Genomic DNA, 17,541 nt, shown 5'->3' on the forward strand with positions numbered 1-17,541 from the left:
AAACAGACTCTGGGACCGTTGTGGGACAAAAGATCCAAAAATCATACAACCACTGTACATCAAACAAACTGTTAAATGCCTCATTAAATGACAAAAAACATTGAGGTTATAAACAATTATGTTTATGGTTAAATAGTTTCAAGATGTTGAATGCCTCCGCTCAGATTGCAAGGTGTGTGATATTGCGATGCGCATCAGGCACTGGCCTTTCACTCCCAGCGAACAGTGCCACCAGTATGTCGACAGAATCAAGCCTTTAGACGTTAATATGAATTAATCTACATTATACTTGCCAAACATATATAGGCGTTAAGCCTATATATACAGTTGAAGTCGAAAGTTTACATACACTTAAGTTGGAGTCATTAAAACTCGTTTTTCAACCACTCCACAAATTTCTTGTTAACAAACTATAGTTTTGGCAAGTCGGTTAGGACATCTACTGTGTGCATGACACAAGTCAATTTTCCAACAATTGTTTACAAACAGATTATTTCACTTATAATTCACTGTATCACAATTCCAGTGGGTCAGAAGATTACATACACTAAGTTGACTGTGCCTTTAAACAGCTTGGAAAATTCCAGAAAATTATGTCATGGATTTACAAACTTCTGATAGGCTAATTGACATAATTTGAGTCAATTGGAGGTGTACCTGTGGATGTATTTCAAGGCCTACCTTCAAACTCAGTGCCTCTTTGCTTGACATCATGGGAAAATCAAAAGAAATCAGCCAAGACCTCAGAAAGAAATTGTAGACCTCCACAAGTTTAGTTCATCCTTGGGAGCAATTTCCAAACGCCTGAAGGTACCACGTTCATCTGTACAAACAATAGTACGCAAGTATAAACACCATGGGACCACGCGACCGTCATACCGCTCAGGAAGGAGACGCGTTCTGTCTCTTAGAGATTAACGTACTTTGGTGCGAAAAGTGCAAATCAATCCCAGAACAACAGCAAAGGACCTTGTGATGATGCTGGAGGAAAAAGGTACAAAAGTGTCTATATCCACAGTAAAACAAGTTCTATATCGACATAACCTGAAAGGCCGCTCAGCAAGGAAGAAGCCATTGCTCCAAAACCGCCATAAAAAAGCCAGACTATGGTTTGCAACTGCAAAGACTGCAAAGATCGTACTTTTTGGAGAAATGTCCTCTGGTCTGATGAAACAAAAATAGAACTGTTTGGCCATAATGACCATCGTTATGTTTGGAGGGAAAAAGGGGGATGCTTGCAAGACGAAGAACACCATCCCAACCGTGAAGCACGGGGTGCACTTCACAAAATAGATGGCATCATGAGGTAGGAAAATTATGTGGATATATTGAAGCAACATCTCAAGACATCAGTCAGGAAGTTAAAGCTTGGTCGCAAATGGGTCTTCCAACTGGACAATGTGTAATGGGTGCGTGCTGGTGGCAGGGAAGTCAGGCGCAGGAGAACGGACTTGTTATAAACGGAGTCGTTTAATAAGTGCTCACAAAACTCCAAAAACCAAAATATACAAAATATAAAAAGTGGGTTTAAACCCGTCGCGCACCAGAACATAACTTGCACATCACATACAAACAAACAATCACCGACAAGGACATGAGGGGAAACAGAGGGTTAAATACACAACATGTAATTGATGAGATTGGAACCAGGTGTGATGTAAGACAAGACAAAACCAATGGAAATTGAAAAATGGATCAGCGATGGCTAGAAGGTCGGTGACGTCAACCGCCGAACACCGCCCGAACAAGGAGAGGGACCAACTTCGGCGGAAGTCGTGACACAATGACCCCAAGCATACTTCCAAAGTTGTGTTAAAATGGCTTAAGGACAACAAAGTCAAGGTATTGGAGTGGCCATCACAAAGCCCTGACCTCAATCCTATAGAAAATTTGTGGGCAGAACTGAAAAAGTGTGTGTGAGCAAGGAGGCCTACAACCCTGACTCAGTTACACCAGCTCTGTCAGGAGGAATATGCATACTTCCAAAGTTGTGGAAGTATGCATAAGTGTTCCTTTCACAAGCTTCCCAACTTATTGTGGGAAGCTTGTGAAAGGAACGCTTGTGAAACATTTGACCCAAGTTAAACAATTTAAAGGCAAAGCTACCAAATACTAATTGAGTGTATGTAAACTTCTGACCCACTGGGAATGTGATGAAAGAAATAAAAGCTGAAATAAATAAATCTATCTACTATTATTCAGACATTTCACATTCTTAAAATAAAGTGGTGATCCTAACTGACCGAAGACAAGGAATTTTTACTCGGATTAAATGTCAGGAATTGTGAAAAACTGAGTTTAAATGTATTTGGCTAAGGTGTATGTAAACTTCCGACTTCAACTGTATGTAATTAAAAGTCTCATTAAAGTTTGGCTACATTTTCTGGTGCCTCCCTAATGTCAGCATTGGTGTGGACATGTGAGGCTGTAGCCAATACGCATATATCACCTACACTTTGACAGGAAAATTATTTATCTACATTCTTAACCGAAAAACACTAGCTATTCTGTTTTCTAATACATTTAATTGGCTTTATTGTTTAATGGCCTTGGTGCCCTAGCAGATGGCCTTGGTGCCCTGGTAGATTGGGCATCTCTTGAAGGCCAAATGGCCTTGCCCCTAAAATATAGAAAGAGAGACTGACCAGGTGAAAGCTATGATCCTTTATTGATGTCACTTGTTAAATCCATGTCAATCAGTGTAGATGAAGGGGAGGAGACATGTTAAATAATGATGTTTAAGCCTTGAGAGACTGCAAGACAAAATATTTAAGTGCCTTTGAACGGGGTATGGCTGTAGGTGCCAGGTGCACCGGTTTGTGTCAAGAACTGCAACACTGCTGGGTTTTTCACGCTCAACAGTTTCCTGTGTGTATCAAGAATGACCGTCCACCCAAAGGACATCCAGCCGACTTGACACAACTGTGGGAAGCATGAGATTCAACATGGCCCAGCATCCCTTTAGACACCTTGTAGAGTCCTTGCCCCCCATGAATTTAGGCTGTTCTGAGGGCAAAAGGAGGGGGTGTTATACACACTCACTCACACACGCTACACTGATGCTTTCACACAAAAAACCCACACACATTCACATACACTACATATGCACACACACACACACGCATAGTGACACAATTAATTTTTTTTACCATTTATCTTTTTATTATAATTGTTTAACTCTGCATCGTTATGAAGAACTCGTAAGCAAACATCTCATGGTGAAGTGTACACCCGTTGTATTCAGGAGCACGTGACAAATAAAATTTGAATTGATTTGCCAGAACCATGCTGTTACCAACCGAGCCACACAGGTCCAACACAACACCAGACAGCAATAGACTATATCCAATCTCCATCTAATAGGCAATCCAGTGGGCCAATATGCATCCACTTACACTATGGGCTGGGAAGCTTGTCTTTGACATTCGTCCTACACAGAATAGGAGGGGATTTAACATCAGCAGGTCTGAATGACAAGATACCCCTCCATCTCATCCACCTATAGTGATATGCTGTATAGCACCAGGCAGGCCAGATGTGCCAGTGTTTCCCCTAGTATTGTCTCTACCTGCTGGGAGCTGGTAGGAGACCTATCCTTCTCCAGACCCTTCATGGATCCCCTTGTTGAAACCTGCTCTAATCTGTTTGCTCATTTAATGACTCTATTGTTTCCTAGGCCAGGAAAAGCAGCTCTCAGTGCTCCTTAGTCCAGGCTCTATGGGCAGGAAAGCTGCATTGATAGTCTGCTTAGCTCTGGGAACAATATGCAGTCACTATGCCTGATGTCTGAGTCTGTAAGAAAGGAGGAAAGTTCTGGAGTCTTTCTATTGAGATGCTGTTGTGACCAATCAGAAGTGTTGCAGCTGGTCGCTTTGTGTGTTTGAAGTGACCTAGCTATGATGATTCATCATTCATCATTTCATTGAATGGTTCAAAATTCGAATGCTTCTCACCTATATTCAGCTTCTGAGTGACATCAGAGATTATGTGTAAACTGAAAAACAGAGAAACGTGGATTTAGGAAAATTATTAGGGTATTGACAGTTAAATAATGTGTTGTTCTGTGATCTTAAGCTTGCATGCATTCATGTGGCTGCTTGGACCCTTTCCTTTTGAGGAATACATTCATTAAAAAGGTGATGAAATTGAGATGAATTAGAATTGAAATTTATGACAATGAATGGATATCCCACCAGAAGGTCACTGCTATAGAAAAGCACAGGGCATCATATTGACTATTGTTACCACCAGCTTAATCAGGAGCGACAGCAACAAATAAAGGCAACAACCAAGTCTAATGATGTACGTCTCACGACACACACACACACACACACTGACTGCCACAGGGACCAGTGAACCATTAGACCATCAAACCCCTCGTCTCGACTTGACAGGCTCACTCTAATTGAGCTAATCCCTCTCCCATGGGGCATGGACACACACACACACACACACACACACAGAACACACACATTCCGAGAATAAGCCTCCGGTCTCATCTCTGGCCCATGTGGGCAGCAGAGCTACTGATTGGGAGACAATGGGCAGCAGATTGTGCTGTCAGGGTCCATTAATTGGCATCATTAGCATCACACTCTGGAGTCACGGGAGCTGTGTTCTTCCTAAACCCTAAGCTGAGTGTATGTGTGTGTGTGTGTCAGTGGGGCAGGATGGGGACAAAAAGTACAGTGGTTAACATCAAACCTTGTCTTATTACATCATCCTACTACTCAGCGTTATAAATTCAAGAACCAATCAATTACTTGACCCCTGAGACATGTTACAGGCATAATTGTTGATTGACAGTCACAAACATTTGATTTGATTTAAATTCAAAATATCAACCTATGCATTAGCCATACGACTTACCCAATGGAAATAATCCACAAAGTTCTCTTAGGCAACCTAGTCGATGGTCAAAGTCACTGACCACTGGCATTGACCATCAATGGCACTTCCAGTTCCAAAATCCAACCGCGGGTCTCTGTAAAGAAAATGGATCCACGCTGCTGCCATACATCCACTGTGGCGTAAGCCGCTGCTTCCTCCGTTCGACTTCCTGTCTGATCAATGCAGGGGACAATGTCTCAACAGGTGTGATAGTCATGAGCCCAGAGCCAGCCCTCCACCCCTCCACCCCACGGCTAGCTCCAATTAGCACCCACTGCTAAAGAACAAAGAGAAGATATTTCACTTTCATTTCATTTCAGCAGAGTGCCAGTTAACGGTCTCTTCTATCAACCTCTCTCTTTCTCTTTCTGTCACGTTCTGTCTCTTTCTGCTGGCATCTCTCTCAGGGATAATTTCTCGCTTCGTGTTTTGTATGGCTGTGGCCAGTATGGAGTCGTTGTCTTGTGTTTTCAATGGTAAGGGTGTTGAAATCATGGGGGTGTTGATTAATTCATAGCATGTGACTGACTTGCTTTTTGTGTTTTAGTGGGGTTGAGTTCCTGAAAACCCCTGGAGGTCTGAGGAAGGGAACAGCTTGTCTTGAAAGGTTGCATATTCCTCACAGAGGAAGCAACGACACTCAATTTCCATGTTTTCAGTACTTTCACATACCATATCTAAATATACAGTGTCTAACACATTCATATTTTGCAACACTTTGTTACATTATAACAGCATACCTTAAAATGAGTAATTGTTCTCATACCATAACATATCGGGGTGATTGTTGCATTTCTGAGTGAATTCAAACTACGCCTCTATATTGGTGGGTTAAATATGCAGCTGATTTTACATGATGTCCAGTTTATACATTAAATTCCATTGCCATGGTCATTCAAGAGGGTGAAAATTATTTCACTAGAATGTGATGATATCACAAACAAATGTGTTGATTTGAAATAGTTAACATACAATCACCATGGAAGTCATCACAATACAATTACTGTCACACCCTGGCCTTAGTATTCTTTGTTTTCTTTATTATTTTAGTTAGGTCAGGGTGTGACATGGGGAATGTTTGGGTTTTATCGGTTTTGGGTGGTTATATGGTAAAGGGGGTGTTGGGTGTAGTGTATGGGTTTGTGTTGAGTGTATGTGTCTAGCTGTGTCTATGTTGGTGTAGTTGTCTAGGAGAGTCTATGGTTGCCTGAATGGGTTCCCAATTAGAGACAGCTGATTTCTGTTGTCTCTGATTGGGAGCCATATTTAGGGTAGCCATAGGCTTTCGTTTGATGTGGGTAATTGTCTATGTCTGAACGTTTGTAGCCTGTTGTATGTGCACGACGTTTATTAGCTTCACGATCGTTTTTGTTTTGGTTAGTTTGAAAGTGTGTTTTGTTTCATTTTGCCTTCTTCAATAATAAAAGAAGATGGCTTATTTTCCTACTGCTGCGTTTTGGTCCGTCAATCCTCCACACGATCGTGACAGAATTACCCACCAATACAGGACCAAGCGGCATGTAAAGCGGCAACAGGACCCACCTACACAGGATTCTTGGACATGGGAGGAGATACTGGATGGTAAGGGGCCTTGGGCACAACCGGGAGAATATCGCCTTCCTCGTGAAGAGCTGGAGGCAGCTAAAGCCGAGAGGAGGCGATATGAGGAGGCAGCACGGAGACAAGGCTGGAAGCCCGTGAGTACAACCCAAAAATTTCTTGGGGGGGGCCTTAAAGGGAGTGTGGCGAAGTCAGGTAGGAAACCTGCGCCTACTCCCTGTACTTACCGTGGAGAGCGAGAGTACGGGCAGACACCGTGTTACGCAGTAGAGCGCACGGTGTCTCCTGTACACGTGCATAGCCCGGTTCGGTACATTCCAGCTCCACGTATCGGCCGGGCTAGACTGAGCGTTGAGCCTTATGTCATGAAGCCGGCCCAACGCATCTGGTCACCAGTGCGTCTCCTCGGGCCGGCGTACATGGCACCAGCCTTACGCATGGTGTCCCCGGTTCGCCTACATAGGCCGGTGCGGGTTATTCCACCTCCCCGCACTGGTCAGGCGACGGGGAGCATACAACCAGGTAAGGTTGGGCAGGCTCGGCGCTCAAGGGAGCCAGTACGCATGCACGGTCCGGTATTTCCGGCGCCACCTCCCCGCCCCTACCCAGTACCACCAGTGCCTCCTCCACGCACTAGCCCTATGGTGCGTGTCTCCAGCCCTTTACCACCAGTGCCTAAACCACGCAACAAGCCTCCTGTGTGTCCCCGAGGTCCTGTGCGTCCTGTTGCTGCTCCCCGCACTAGCCCTGAGATGCGTGTCCACAGTCCGGTACCACCAGTTCCGGCACCACGCACTAGGCCTAATGTGCGCTCCCAGGGTCCAGTATGCCCTGTTCCTTCTCCCCGCACTAGCCCTGAGATGCGTGTCCCCAGCCCGGTACCACCAGTTCCGGCACCACGCACCAGGCCTACAGTGCGCCTCAGCCGGCAAGAGTCTGTCGTCTGCACAGCGATGCCTGAACTGCCCGTCTGCCAAGCGCCATCTGAGCCATCCGTCTACCCAGCGCCATCTGAGCCATCCGTCTACCCAGCGCCATCTGAGCCATCCGTCTGCCCCGAGCCATTAGAGCCGCCCGTCTGTCCCGAGCCGTCAGAGCCGTTCGTCAGTCAGGAGCCGCTAGAGCCATTCGTCAGACAGGATCTGCCAGAGCCGCCAACCAGACAGGATCTGCCAGAGCCGCCAACCAGACAGGATCTGCCAGAGCCGCCAACCAGACAGGATCTGCCAGAGCCGCCAACCAGACAGGATCTGCCAGAGCCGCCAACCAGACAGGATCTGCCAGAGCCGCCAACCAGACAGGATCTGCCAGATCCGCCAGCCAGCCATGTGCAGCCAGATCCGCCAGCCAGCCATGTGCAGCCAGATCCGTCAGCCAGCCATGAGCAGCCAGATCCGTCAGCCAGCCATGAGCAGCCAGATCCGTCAGCCAGCCATGAGCAGCCAGATCCGTCAGCCAGCCATGAGCAGCCAGATCCGTCAGCCAGCCATGAGCAGCCAGATCCGTCAGCCAGCCATGAGCAGCCAGATCCGTCAGCCAGCCATGAGCAGCCAGATCCGTCAGCCAGCCATGAGCAGCCAGATCCGTCAGCCAGCCATGAGCAGCCAGATCCGTCAGCCAGCCATGGGCCGTCCCTCAGTCCGGAGCTGCCGTCCCTCAGTCCGGAGCTGCCGTCCCTCAGTCCGGAGCTGCCGTCCCTCAGTCCGGAGCTGCCGTCCCTCAGTCCGGAGCTGCCGTCCCTCAGTCCGGAGCTGCCGTCCCTCAGTCCGGAGCTGCCGTCCCTCAGTCCTGGAGCTGCTCCCTTATCCTGGTGCTACTCCCTTATCCTGGTGCTACCCCTTAGTCCGGAGCTGGCCATTAGTCCGGAGCTGGCCATTAGTCCGGAGCTGGCCATTAGTCCGGAGCTGCCCCTTAGTCCGGAGCTGCCCCTTAGTCCGGAACTGCCCCTTAATTCAGTGGGGTTAATGTGGAGGGGGGTCATTTGGAGGAAGCTAAGGAGGCGGTTAGTGACTGTGGTGGGGTGGGGACCACGACCAGTGCCGGAGCCGCCACCGTGGAAGGAAGCCCACCCAGACCCTCCCCTAGACTGTGTGCTGGTGCGCCCGGAGTTCGCACCTTAAGGGGGGGGTTATGTCACACCCTGGCCTTAGTATTCTTTGTTTTCTTTATTATTTTAGTTAGGTCAGGGTGTGACATGGGGAATGTTTGGGTTTTATCGGTTTTGGGTGGTTATATGGTAAAGGGGGTGTTGGGTGTAGTGTATGGGTTTGTGTTGAGTGTATGTGTCTAGCTGTGTCTATGTTGGTGTAGTTGTCTAGGAGAGTCTATGGTTGCCTGAATGGGTTCCCAATTAGAGACAGCTGATTTCTGTTGTCTCTGATTGGGAGCCATATTTAGGGTAGCCATAGGCTTTCGTTTGATGTGGGTAATTGTCTATGTCTGAACGTTTGTAGCCTGTTGTATGTGCACGACGTTTATTAGCTTCACGATCGTTTTTGTTTTGGTTAGTTTGAAAGTGTGTTTTGTTTCATTTTGCCTTCTTCAATAATAAAAGAAGATGGCTTATTTTCCTACTGCTGCGTTTTGGTCCGTCAATCCTCCACACGATCGTGACAGAATTACCCACCAATACAGGACCAAGCGGCATGTAAAGCGGCAACAGGACCCACCTACACAGGATTCTTGGACATGGGAGGAGATACTGGATGGTAAGGGGCCTTGGGCACAACCGGGAGAATATCGCCTTCCTCGTGAAGAGCTGGAGGCAGCTAAAGCCGAGAGGAGGCGATATGAGGAGGCAGCACGGAGACAAGGCTGGAAGCCCGTGAGTACAACCCAAAAATTTCTTGGGGGGGGCCTTAAAGGGAGTGTGGCGAAGTCAGGTAGGAAACCTGCGCCTACTCCCTGTACTTACCGTGGAGAGCGAGAGTACGGGCAGACACCGTGTTACGCAGTAGAGCGCACGGTGTCTCCTGTACACGTGCATAGCCCGGTTCGGTACATTCCAGCTCCACGTATCGGCCGGGCTAGACTGAGCGTTGAGCCTTATGTCATGAAGCCGGCCCAACGCATCTGGTCACCAGTGCGTCTCCTCGGGCCGGCGTACATGGCACCAGCCTTACGCATGGTGTCCCCGGTTCGCCTACATAGGCCGGTGCGGGTTATTCCACCTCCCCGCACTGGTCAGGCGACGGGGAGCATACAACCAGGTAAGGTTGGGCAGGCTCGGCGCTCAAGGGAGCCAGTACGCATGCACGGTCCGGTATTTCCGGCGCCACCTCCCCGCCCCTACCCAGTACCACCAGTGCCTCCTCCACGCACTAGCCCTATGGTGCGTGTCTCCAGCCCTTTACCACCAGTGCCTAAACCACGCAACAAGCCTCCTGTGTGTCCCCGAGGTCCTGTGCGTCCTGTTGCTGCTCCCCGCACTAGCCCTGAGATGCGTGTCCACAGTCCGGTACCACCAGTTCCGGCACCACGCACTAGGCCTAATGTGCGCTCCCAGGGTCCAGTATGCCCTGTTCCTTCTCCCCGCACTAGCCCTGAGATGCGTGTCCCCAGCCCGGTACCACCAGTTCCGGGACCACGCACCAGGCCTACAGTGCGCCTCAGCCGGCAAGAGTCTGTCGTCTGCACAGCGATGCCTGAACTGCCCGTCTGCCAAGCGCCATCTGAGCCATCCGTCTACCCAGCGCCATCTGAGCCATCCGTCTACCCAGCGCCATCTGAGCCATCCGTCTACCCAGCGCCATCTGAGCCATCCGTCTGCCCCGAGCCATTAGAGCCGCCCGTCTGTCCCGAGCCGTCAGAGCCGTTCGTCAGTCAGGAGCCGCTAGAGCCATTCGTCAGACAGGATCTGCCAGAGCCGCCAACCAGACAGGATCTGCCAGAGCCGCCAACCAGACAGGATCTGCCAGAGCCGCCAACCAGACAGGATCTGCCAGAGCCGCCAACCAGACAGGATCTGCCAGAGCCGCCAACCAGACAGGATCTGCCAGAGCCGCCAACCAGACAGGATCTGCCAGATCCGCCAGCCAGCCATGTGCAGCCAGATCCGTCAGCCAGCCATGTGCAGCCAGATCCGTCAGCCAGCCATGAGCAGCCAGATCCGTCAGCCAGCCATGAGCAGCCAGATCCGTCAGCCAGCCATGAGCAGCCAGATCCGTCAGCCAGCCATGAGCAGCCAGATCCGTCAGCCAGCCATGAGCAGCCAGATCCGTCAGCCAGCCATGAGCAGCCAGATCCGTCAGCCAGCCATGAGCAGCCAGATCCGTCAGCCAGCCATGAGCAGCCAGATCCGTCAGCCAGCCATGAGCAGCCAGATCCGTCAGCCAGCCATGGGCCGTCCCTCAGTCCGGAGCTGCCGTCCCTCAGTCCGGAGCTGCCGTCCCTCAGTCCGGAGCTGCCGTCCCTCAGTCCGGAGCTGCCGTCCCTCAGTCCGGAGCTGCCCCTTATCCTGGTGCTCTCCCTTATCCTGGTGCTACCCCTTACCCTGGTACTGCCCCTTAGTCCGGAGCTGGCCATTAGTCCGGAGCTGGCCATTAGTCCGGAGCTGGCCATTAGTCCGGAGCTGCCCCTTAGTCCGGAGCTGCCCCTTAGTCCGGAACTGCCCCTTAATTCAGTGGGGTTAATGTGGAGGGGGGTCATTTGGAGGAAGCTAAGGAGGCGGTTAGTGACTGTGGTGGGGTGGGGACCACGACCAGTGCCGGAGCCGCCACCGTGGAAGGAAGCCCACCCAGACCCTCCCCTAGACTGTGTGCTGGTGCGCCCGGAGTTCGCACCTTAAGGGGGGGGTTATGTCACACCCTGGCCTTAGTATTCTTTGTTTTCTTTATTATTTTAGTTAGGTCAGGGTGTGACATGGGGAATGTTTGGGTTTTATCGGTTTTGGGTGGTTATATGGTAAAGGGGGTGTTGGGTGTAGTGTATGGGTTTGTGTTGAGTGTATGTGTCTAGCTGTGTCTATGTTGGTGTAGTTGTCTAGGAGAGTCTATGGTTGCCTGAATGGGTTCCCAATTAGAGACAGCTGATTTCTGTTGTCTCTGATTGGGAGCCATATTTAGGGTAGCCATAGGCTTTCGTTTGATGTGGGTAATTGTCTATGTCTGAACGTTTGTAGCCTGTATGTGCACTACGTTTATTAGCTTCACGGTCGGTCGTTTGTTTGTTTTGTTAGTTTTGTAAGAGTGTTTTGTTTTCGGTTCTCCTTCTTCTAAATAAAAAAGAAGATGGCTTATTTTCCTACTGCTGCGTTTTGGTCCGTCAATCCACCACACGATCGTGACAATTACATTTGAATCTGACCACATCGAAAGTAAATGTACAGCAGTACATTACTGTACAGTGCAGTACAGTAGAATGTTTGAGTTTAGAATGTTTGGTTGATAGGCGACAACTCAGTTTTGGTGACAACAATCAACAAGACAACAAGTGCTACTACAATCTGCTATCAAAGAGTGATTGAGTTCTCAAGAACGAGCTTCTGGCACCAAATCAAATCAAATGTATTTATAAAGCCCTTTTTACATCAGCAGATGTCACAAAGTGCTATACAGAAAACCAGCCTAAAACCTCAAACAGCAAGCAATGCAGATGTAGAAGCATGGTTGCTAGGAAAAACTCCCTAGAAAGGAAGAAACCTAGAGAGGAACCAGGCTCTGAGGGGTGGCCAGTCCTCTTTTGGCTGTGCCGGGTAGAGATTATAACAGTACATGGCCATTAAGGCCAGATTGTTTTTCAAGATGTTCAAAAGTTCAAAGATGACCAGCAGGGTCAAATAATAATCACAGTGGTTTTAGAGGGTGCAACAGGTCAGTACCTCAGGAGTAAATGTCAGTTGGCTTTTCATAGCCGAGCATTCAGAGGTCAAGACAGCAGGTGTGATAGAGAGAGAGAGAGAGAGAGAGAGAGAACCCAAAAAGGCCTGTGGTGTTGATGGTATCCTTAATGAAATGATCAAATATACAGACAACAAATTCCAATTGGCTATACTAAAACTCTTTAACATCGTCCTTAGCTCTGGCATCTTCCCCAATATTTGGAACCAAGGACTGATCACCCCAATCCACAAAAGTGGAGACAAATTTGACCCCAATAACTACCGTGGAATATGCGTCAACAGTAACCTTGGGAAAATCCTCTGCATTATCATTAACAGCAGACTCGTACATTTCCTCAATGAAAACAATGTACTGAGCAAATGTCAAATTGGCTTTTTACCAAATTACCGTACAACAGACCATGTATTCACCCTACACACCCTAATTGACAACCAAACAAACCAAAACAAAGGCAAAGTCTTCTCATGCTTTGTTGATTTCAAAAAAGCCTTCGACTCAATTTGGCATGAGGGTCTGCTATACAAATTGATGGAAAGTGGTGTTGGGGGTAAAACATACGACATTATAAAATCCATGTACACAAACAACAAGTGTGCGGTTAAAATTGGCAAAAAACACACACATTTCTTCACACAGGGTCGTGGGGTGAGACAGGGATGCAGCTTAAGCCCCACCCTCTTCAACATATATATCAACGAATTGGCGCGGGCACTAGAACAGTCTGCAGCACCCGGTCTCACCCTACTAGAATCCGAAGTCAAATGTCTACTGTTTGCTGATGATCTGGTGCTTCTGTCACCAACCAAGGAGGGCCTACAGCAGCACCTAGATCTTCTGCACAGATTCTGTCAGACCTGGGCCCTGACAGTAAATCTCAGTAAGACCAAAATAATGGTGTTCCAAAAAAGGTCCAGTCACCAGGACCACAAATTCCATCTAGACACCGTTGCCCTAGAGCACACAAAAAACTATACATACCTCGGCCTAAACATCAGCACCACAGGTAACTTCCACAAAGCTGTGAACGATCTGAGAGACAAGGCAAGAAGGGCCTTCTATGCCATCAAAAGGAACATAAATTTCAACATACCAATTAGGATCTGGCTAAAAATACTTGAATCAGTCATAGAGCCCATTGCCCTTTATGGTTGTGAGGTCTGGGGTCCGCTCACCAACCAAGATTTCACAAAATGGGACAAACACCAAATTGAGACTCTGCATGCAGAATTCTGCAAAAATATCCTCCGTGTACAACGTAGAACACCAAATAATGCATGCAGAGCAGAATTAGGCCGATACCCACTAATTATCAAAATCCAGAAAAGAGCCGTTAAATTCTACAACCACCTAAAAGGAAGCGATTCCCAAACCTTCCATAACAAAGCCATCACCTACAGAGAGATGAACCTGGAGAAGAGTCCCCTAAGCAAGCTGGTCCTAGGGCTCTGTTCACAAACACAAACACACCCCACAGAGCCCCAGGACAACAGCACAATTAGACCCAACCAAATCATGAGAAAACAAAAAGATAATTACTTGACACATTGGAAAGAATTAACAAAAAAACAGAGCAAACTAGAATGCTATTTGGCCCTAAACAGAGAGTACACAGTGGCAGAATACCTGACCACTGTGACTGACCCAAACTTAAGGAACGCTTTGACTATGTACAGACTCCGTGAGCATAGCCTTGCTATTGAGAAAGGCCGCCGTAGGCAGACATGGCTCTCAAGAGAAGACAGGCTATGTGCACACTGCCCACAAAATGAGGTGGAAACTGAGCTGCACTTCCTAACCTCCTGCCCAATGTATGACCATATTAGAGAGACATATTTCCCTCAGATTACACAGATCCACAAGGAATTCGAAAACAAATCCAATTTTGATAAACTCCCATATCTACTGGGTGAAATTCCACAGTGTGCCATCACAGCAGCAAGATTTGTGACCTGTTGCCACAAGAAAAGGGCAACCAGTGAAGAACAAACACCATTGTAAATACAACCCATATTTATTTTAACTTGTGTGCTTTAACCATTTGTACATTGTTACAACACTGTATATATATAATATAACATTTGTAATGTCTTTATTGTTTTGAAACTTCTGTATGTGTAATGTTTACTGTTAATTTGTATTGTTTATTTCACTTTTGTATAATATCTACCTCACTTGCTTTGGCAATGTTAACACATGTTTCCCATGCCAATAAAGCCCATTGAATTGAGAGAGAGAGAGAGAGAGAGAGAGAGAGAGAGATAGAGAGAGAGAGAGAGAGAGAGAGAGAGAGAGAGAGAGAGAGAGAGAGAGAGAGAGAGAGAGAGAGAGAGAGAGAGAGAGAGAGAGAGAGAGAGAGAGAGAGAGAGAGAGAGAGAGAGAGAGAGAGAGAGAGAGAGAGAGAGTCAGTCAGTCAGTCAGTCAGTCAGTCAGTCAGTCAGTCAGTCAGTCAGTCAGTCAGTCAGTCAGTCAGTCAGTCAGTCAGTCAGTCAGTCAGTCAGTCAGTCAGTCAGTCAGTCAGTCAAAAACAGCAGGTCCTAGGACAAGTTAGCAAGTCTGGTGAACAGGTCAGGTTTCCATAGCCGCAGGCAGAACAGTTGAAACTGGAGCAGCAGCATGGCCAGGTGGACTGGGGACAGCCAGGAGTCATCAGGCCAGGTAGTCCTGAGACATGGTCCTAGGGCTCAGGTCCTCCGGGAGGGGAGGCTGAAAGGGAGAGAAAGAGAATTAGAGGGAGCATACATAAATTCACACAGGACACCAGATAAGACTGGATAATTACACCAGATATAACAGATTGACCCTAGCCCCCTGGGACATAGACTATTGCAGCATAGATATAGGCGGCTGAGAGGGGGGCGGACACGACACTGTGGCCCCGTCCGACGATACACCTCGGACAGGGCCAACCAGGCAGGATATAACCCCACGACTTTGCCAAAGCACAGCCCCCGCCCCCACACCACTAGAGGGATATCAACAGACCACCAACTTACTACCCTGAGACAAGGCTGAGTATAGCCCACGAAGATCTCCTCCACCGCACGAGACCAAGGGGGAGAAAAAACGGACAGGAAGATCACGTAAGAGACTCAACCCACTTAAGTGACGCACCCCTCCTAAGGACGGCATGGAAGAGCACTAGTAAGCCAGTGACTCAGCCCCCATAATAGGGTCAGAGGCAGAGAAACCCAGTGGAGAGAGGGAAGCCAGCTAGGCAAGGACAGGAAGGGCGGTTCGTCGCTCCAGTGCCTTGCCGTTCACCTTCGCACCCCTGGGCCAAACTACACTCAATCATAGGACCCACTGGTTGAGTCTTGAGTTAAGACTTAAAGGTCGACACCGAGTCTGCTTCTCTCACATGGATAGGTAGACCATTCCATAAAAATTGAGCTCTATAGAAGAAAGCCCTGCCTCCAGCTGTTCACTTAGAAATTCTAAGGTAAATAAGGGAGGCCTGCGTCATGTGATCATAGCGTACGTGTAGGTATGTACAGCAGGACCAAATCGGAGAGATAGGTAGGAGCAAGCCCATGTAATGCTTTGTAGGTTAGCAGTAAAAAAAAAAAAATGGTCCTAGCCTTAACATGATGCCAGTGTAGAGAGGCTAGCACTGGAGTAATATAATCACATATTTTGGTTCTAGTCAAGATTCTAGCAGCCATGTTTAGCACTAACGGAAGTTTATTTAATGTTTTATCCGGGTAGCCGGGGAGTAGAGCATTGCAGTAGTCTAATCTAGATGTGACAAAAGCATGGATTAGCTTTTCTACATACTTTTTGGACAAAAAGTGTCTGTTTTCTGCGATGTTACAAAGATCGAATAAAGCTGTCCTTGAAATATTCTTTGTGTTCATCAAAAGAGAGATCAGTGGGCCTCCCGAGTGACGCAGCGGTCTAAGGCACTGCATTGCAGTGCTTGAGGCTTCACTACAGACCCGGGTTCGATTACAGGCTGTGTCGCAGCCGACCGGGAGACCCATAAGGCGGTGCACAATTGACCCAGCATCATCTGGGTTAGGGGAGGGTTTGGCCGGCCAGGATGTCCTTGTCCCATCGTGCTCTTGTGACTCCTTGTGGTGGACCGGGCGCATGCACTTTGACTTCGGTCGCCAGCTATACGGTGTTTCCTCTGACACATTTGTGCGGCTGGCTTCCATGTTAAGCGAGCAGTGTGTCAAGAAGCAGTGCAGCTAGGCAGGGTCGTGTTTTCGGAGGACGCATGGCTCTTGACCTTCACCTCTCCTGAGTCCGTACGGCAGTTGCAGCGATGGTACAAGACTGTAACTACCAATTGGATATCATAAAAAAGAGATCAGGGTCCAGAGTAATGCCAAGGTCCTTCACAGTTTTATGTGAGACCACTGTACAACCATCAGATTAATTGTCAGATCCAACAGCAGATCTCTTTGTTTCTTGGGACCTAGAACTAGCATCTTTGTTTTGTCCGAGTTTAAAAGTAAAAGAATTGCTGCCATCCACTTTCTTATGTCTAAAACCAGGCTTCCAGGCTAGGCAATTTTGGGGCTTCAACATGTTTCATTGAGATGTACAGCTGTGTGTCATCCGCATCCTAGCAGTGAAAGTAGACATTGTGTTTCCAAATGACATCACTAAGCGGTAGAATATATAGTGAAAACAATAGTGGTCCTAAAGCAGAACCTTGAGGAATACAGAAACTTACAATTGATTTGTCAGAGGACAAACCATCCACAGACAAGAATTGATATCTATCCGACAGATCAGATCTAAACCAGGCAAGAACTTGTCTGTGTAGACCAATTAAGGTTTCCAATCTCTCCAAAAGAATGTGGTGATCGATGGTGTCAAAAGCAGCAATAAGGTCTAAGAGCACGAGGAAAGATGCAGAGCATTGGTCTGATGCCATTAAAAGGTAATTTACCACCTTCACGGGTACAGTCTCAGTGCTATGATGGGGTCTAAAACCAGACTGAAGTGTTTCGTATACATTATTTGTCATTACTGTTAATTACTGCCACGTTTAGTGAGTTTAGTACACATCAAGAGGATAGGGAGTCATTTATTATGTTCAACATAAGAGGGCCAAGCACAGGAAGTAGCTCTTTCAGTAGTTTCGTTAGAATAGGGTCCAGTATGCAGCTTGAAGGTTTAGAGGCCATTACTATTTTCATGAATAATTCATACAGGATTAAAAAAACTTGAGTGTCTCCATTGATCCTAGGTCCTGGAGGTTCTGTGCAGACTCAGGACAACTGAGCGTAGGAGAAATATG

Source organism: Salvelinus alpinus, chromosome 33, assembly GCF_045679555.1.
Source record: "Salvelinus alpinus chromosome 33, SLU_Salpinus.1, whole genome shotgun sequence".
NCBI lineage: Eukaryota > Metazoa > Chordata > Actinopteri > Salmoniformes > Salmonidae > Salvelinus > Salvelinus alpinus.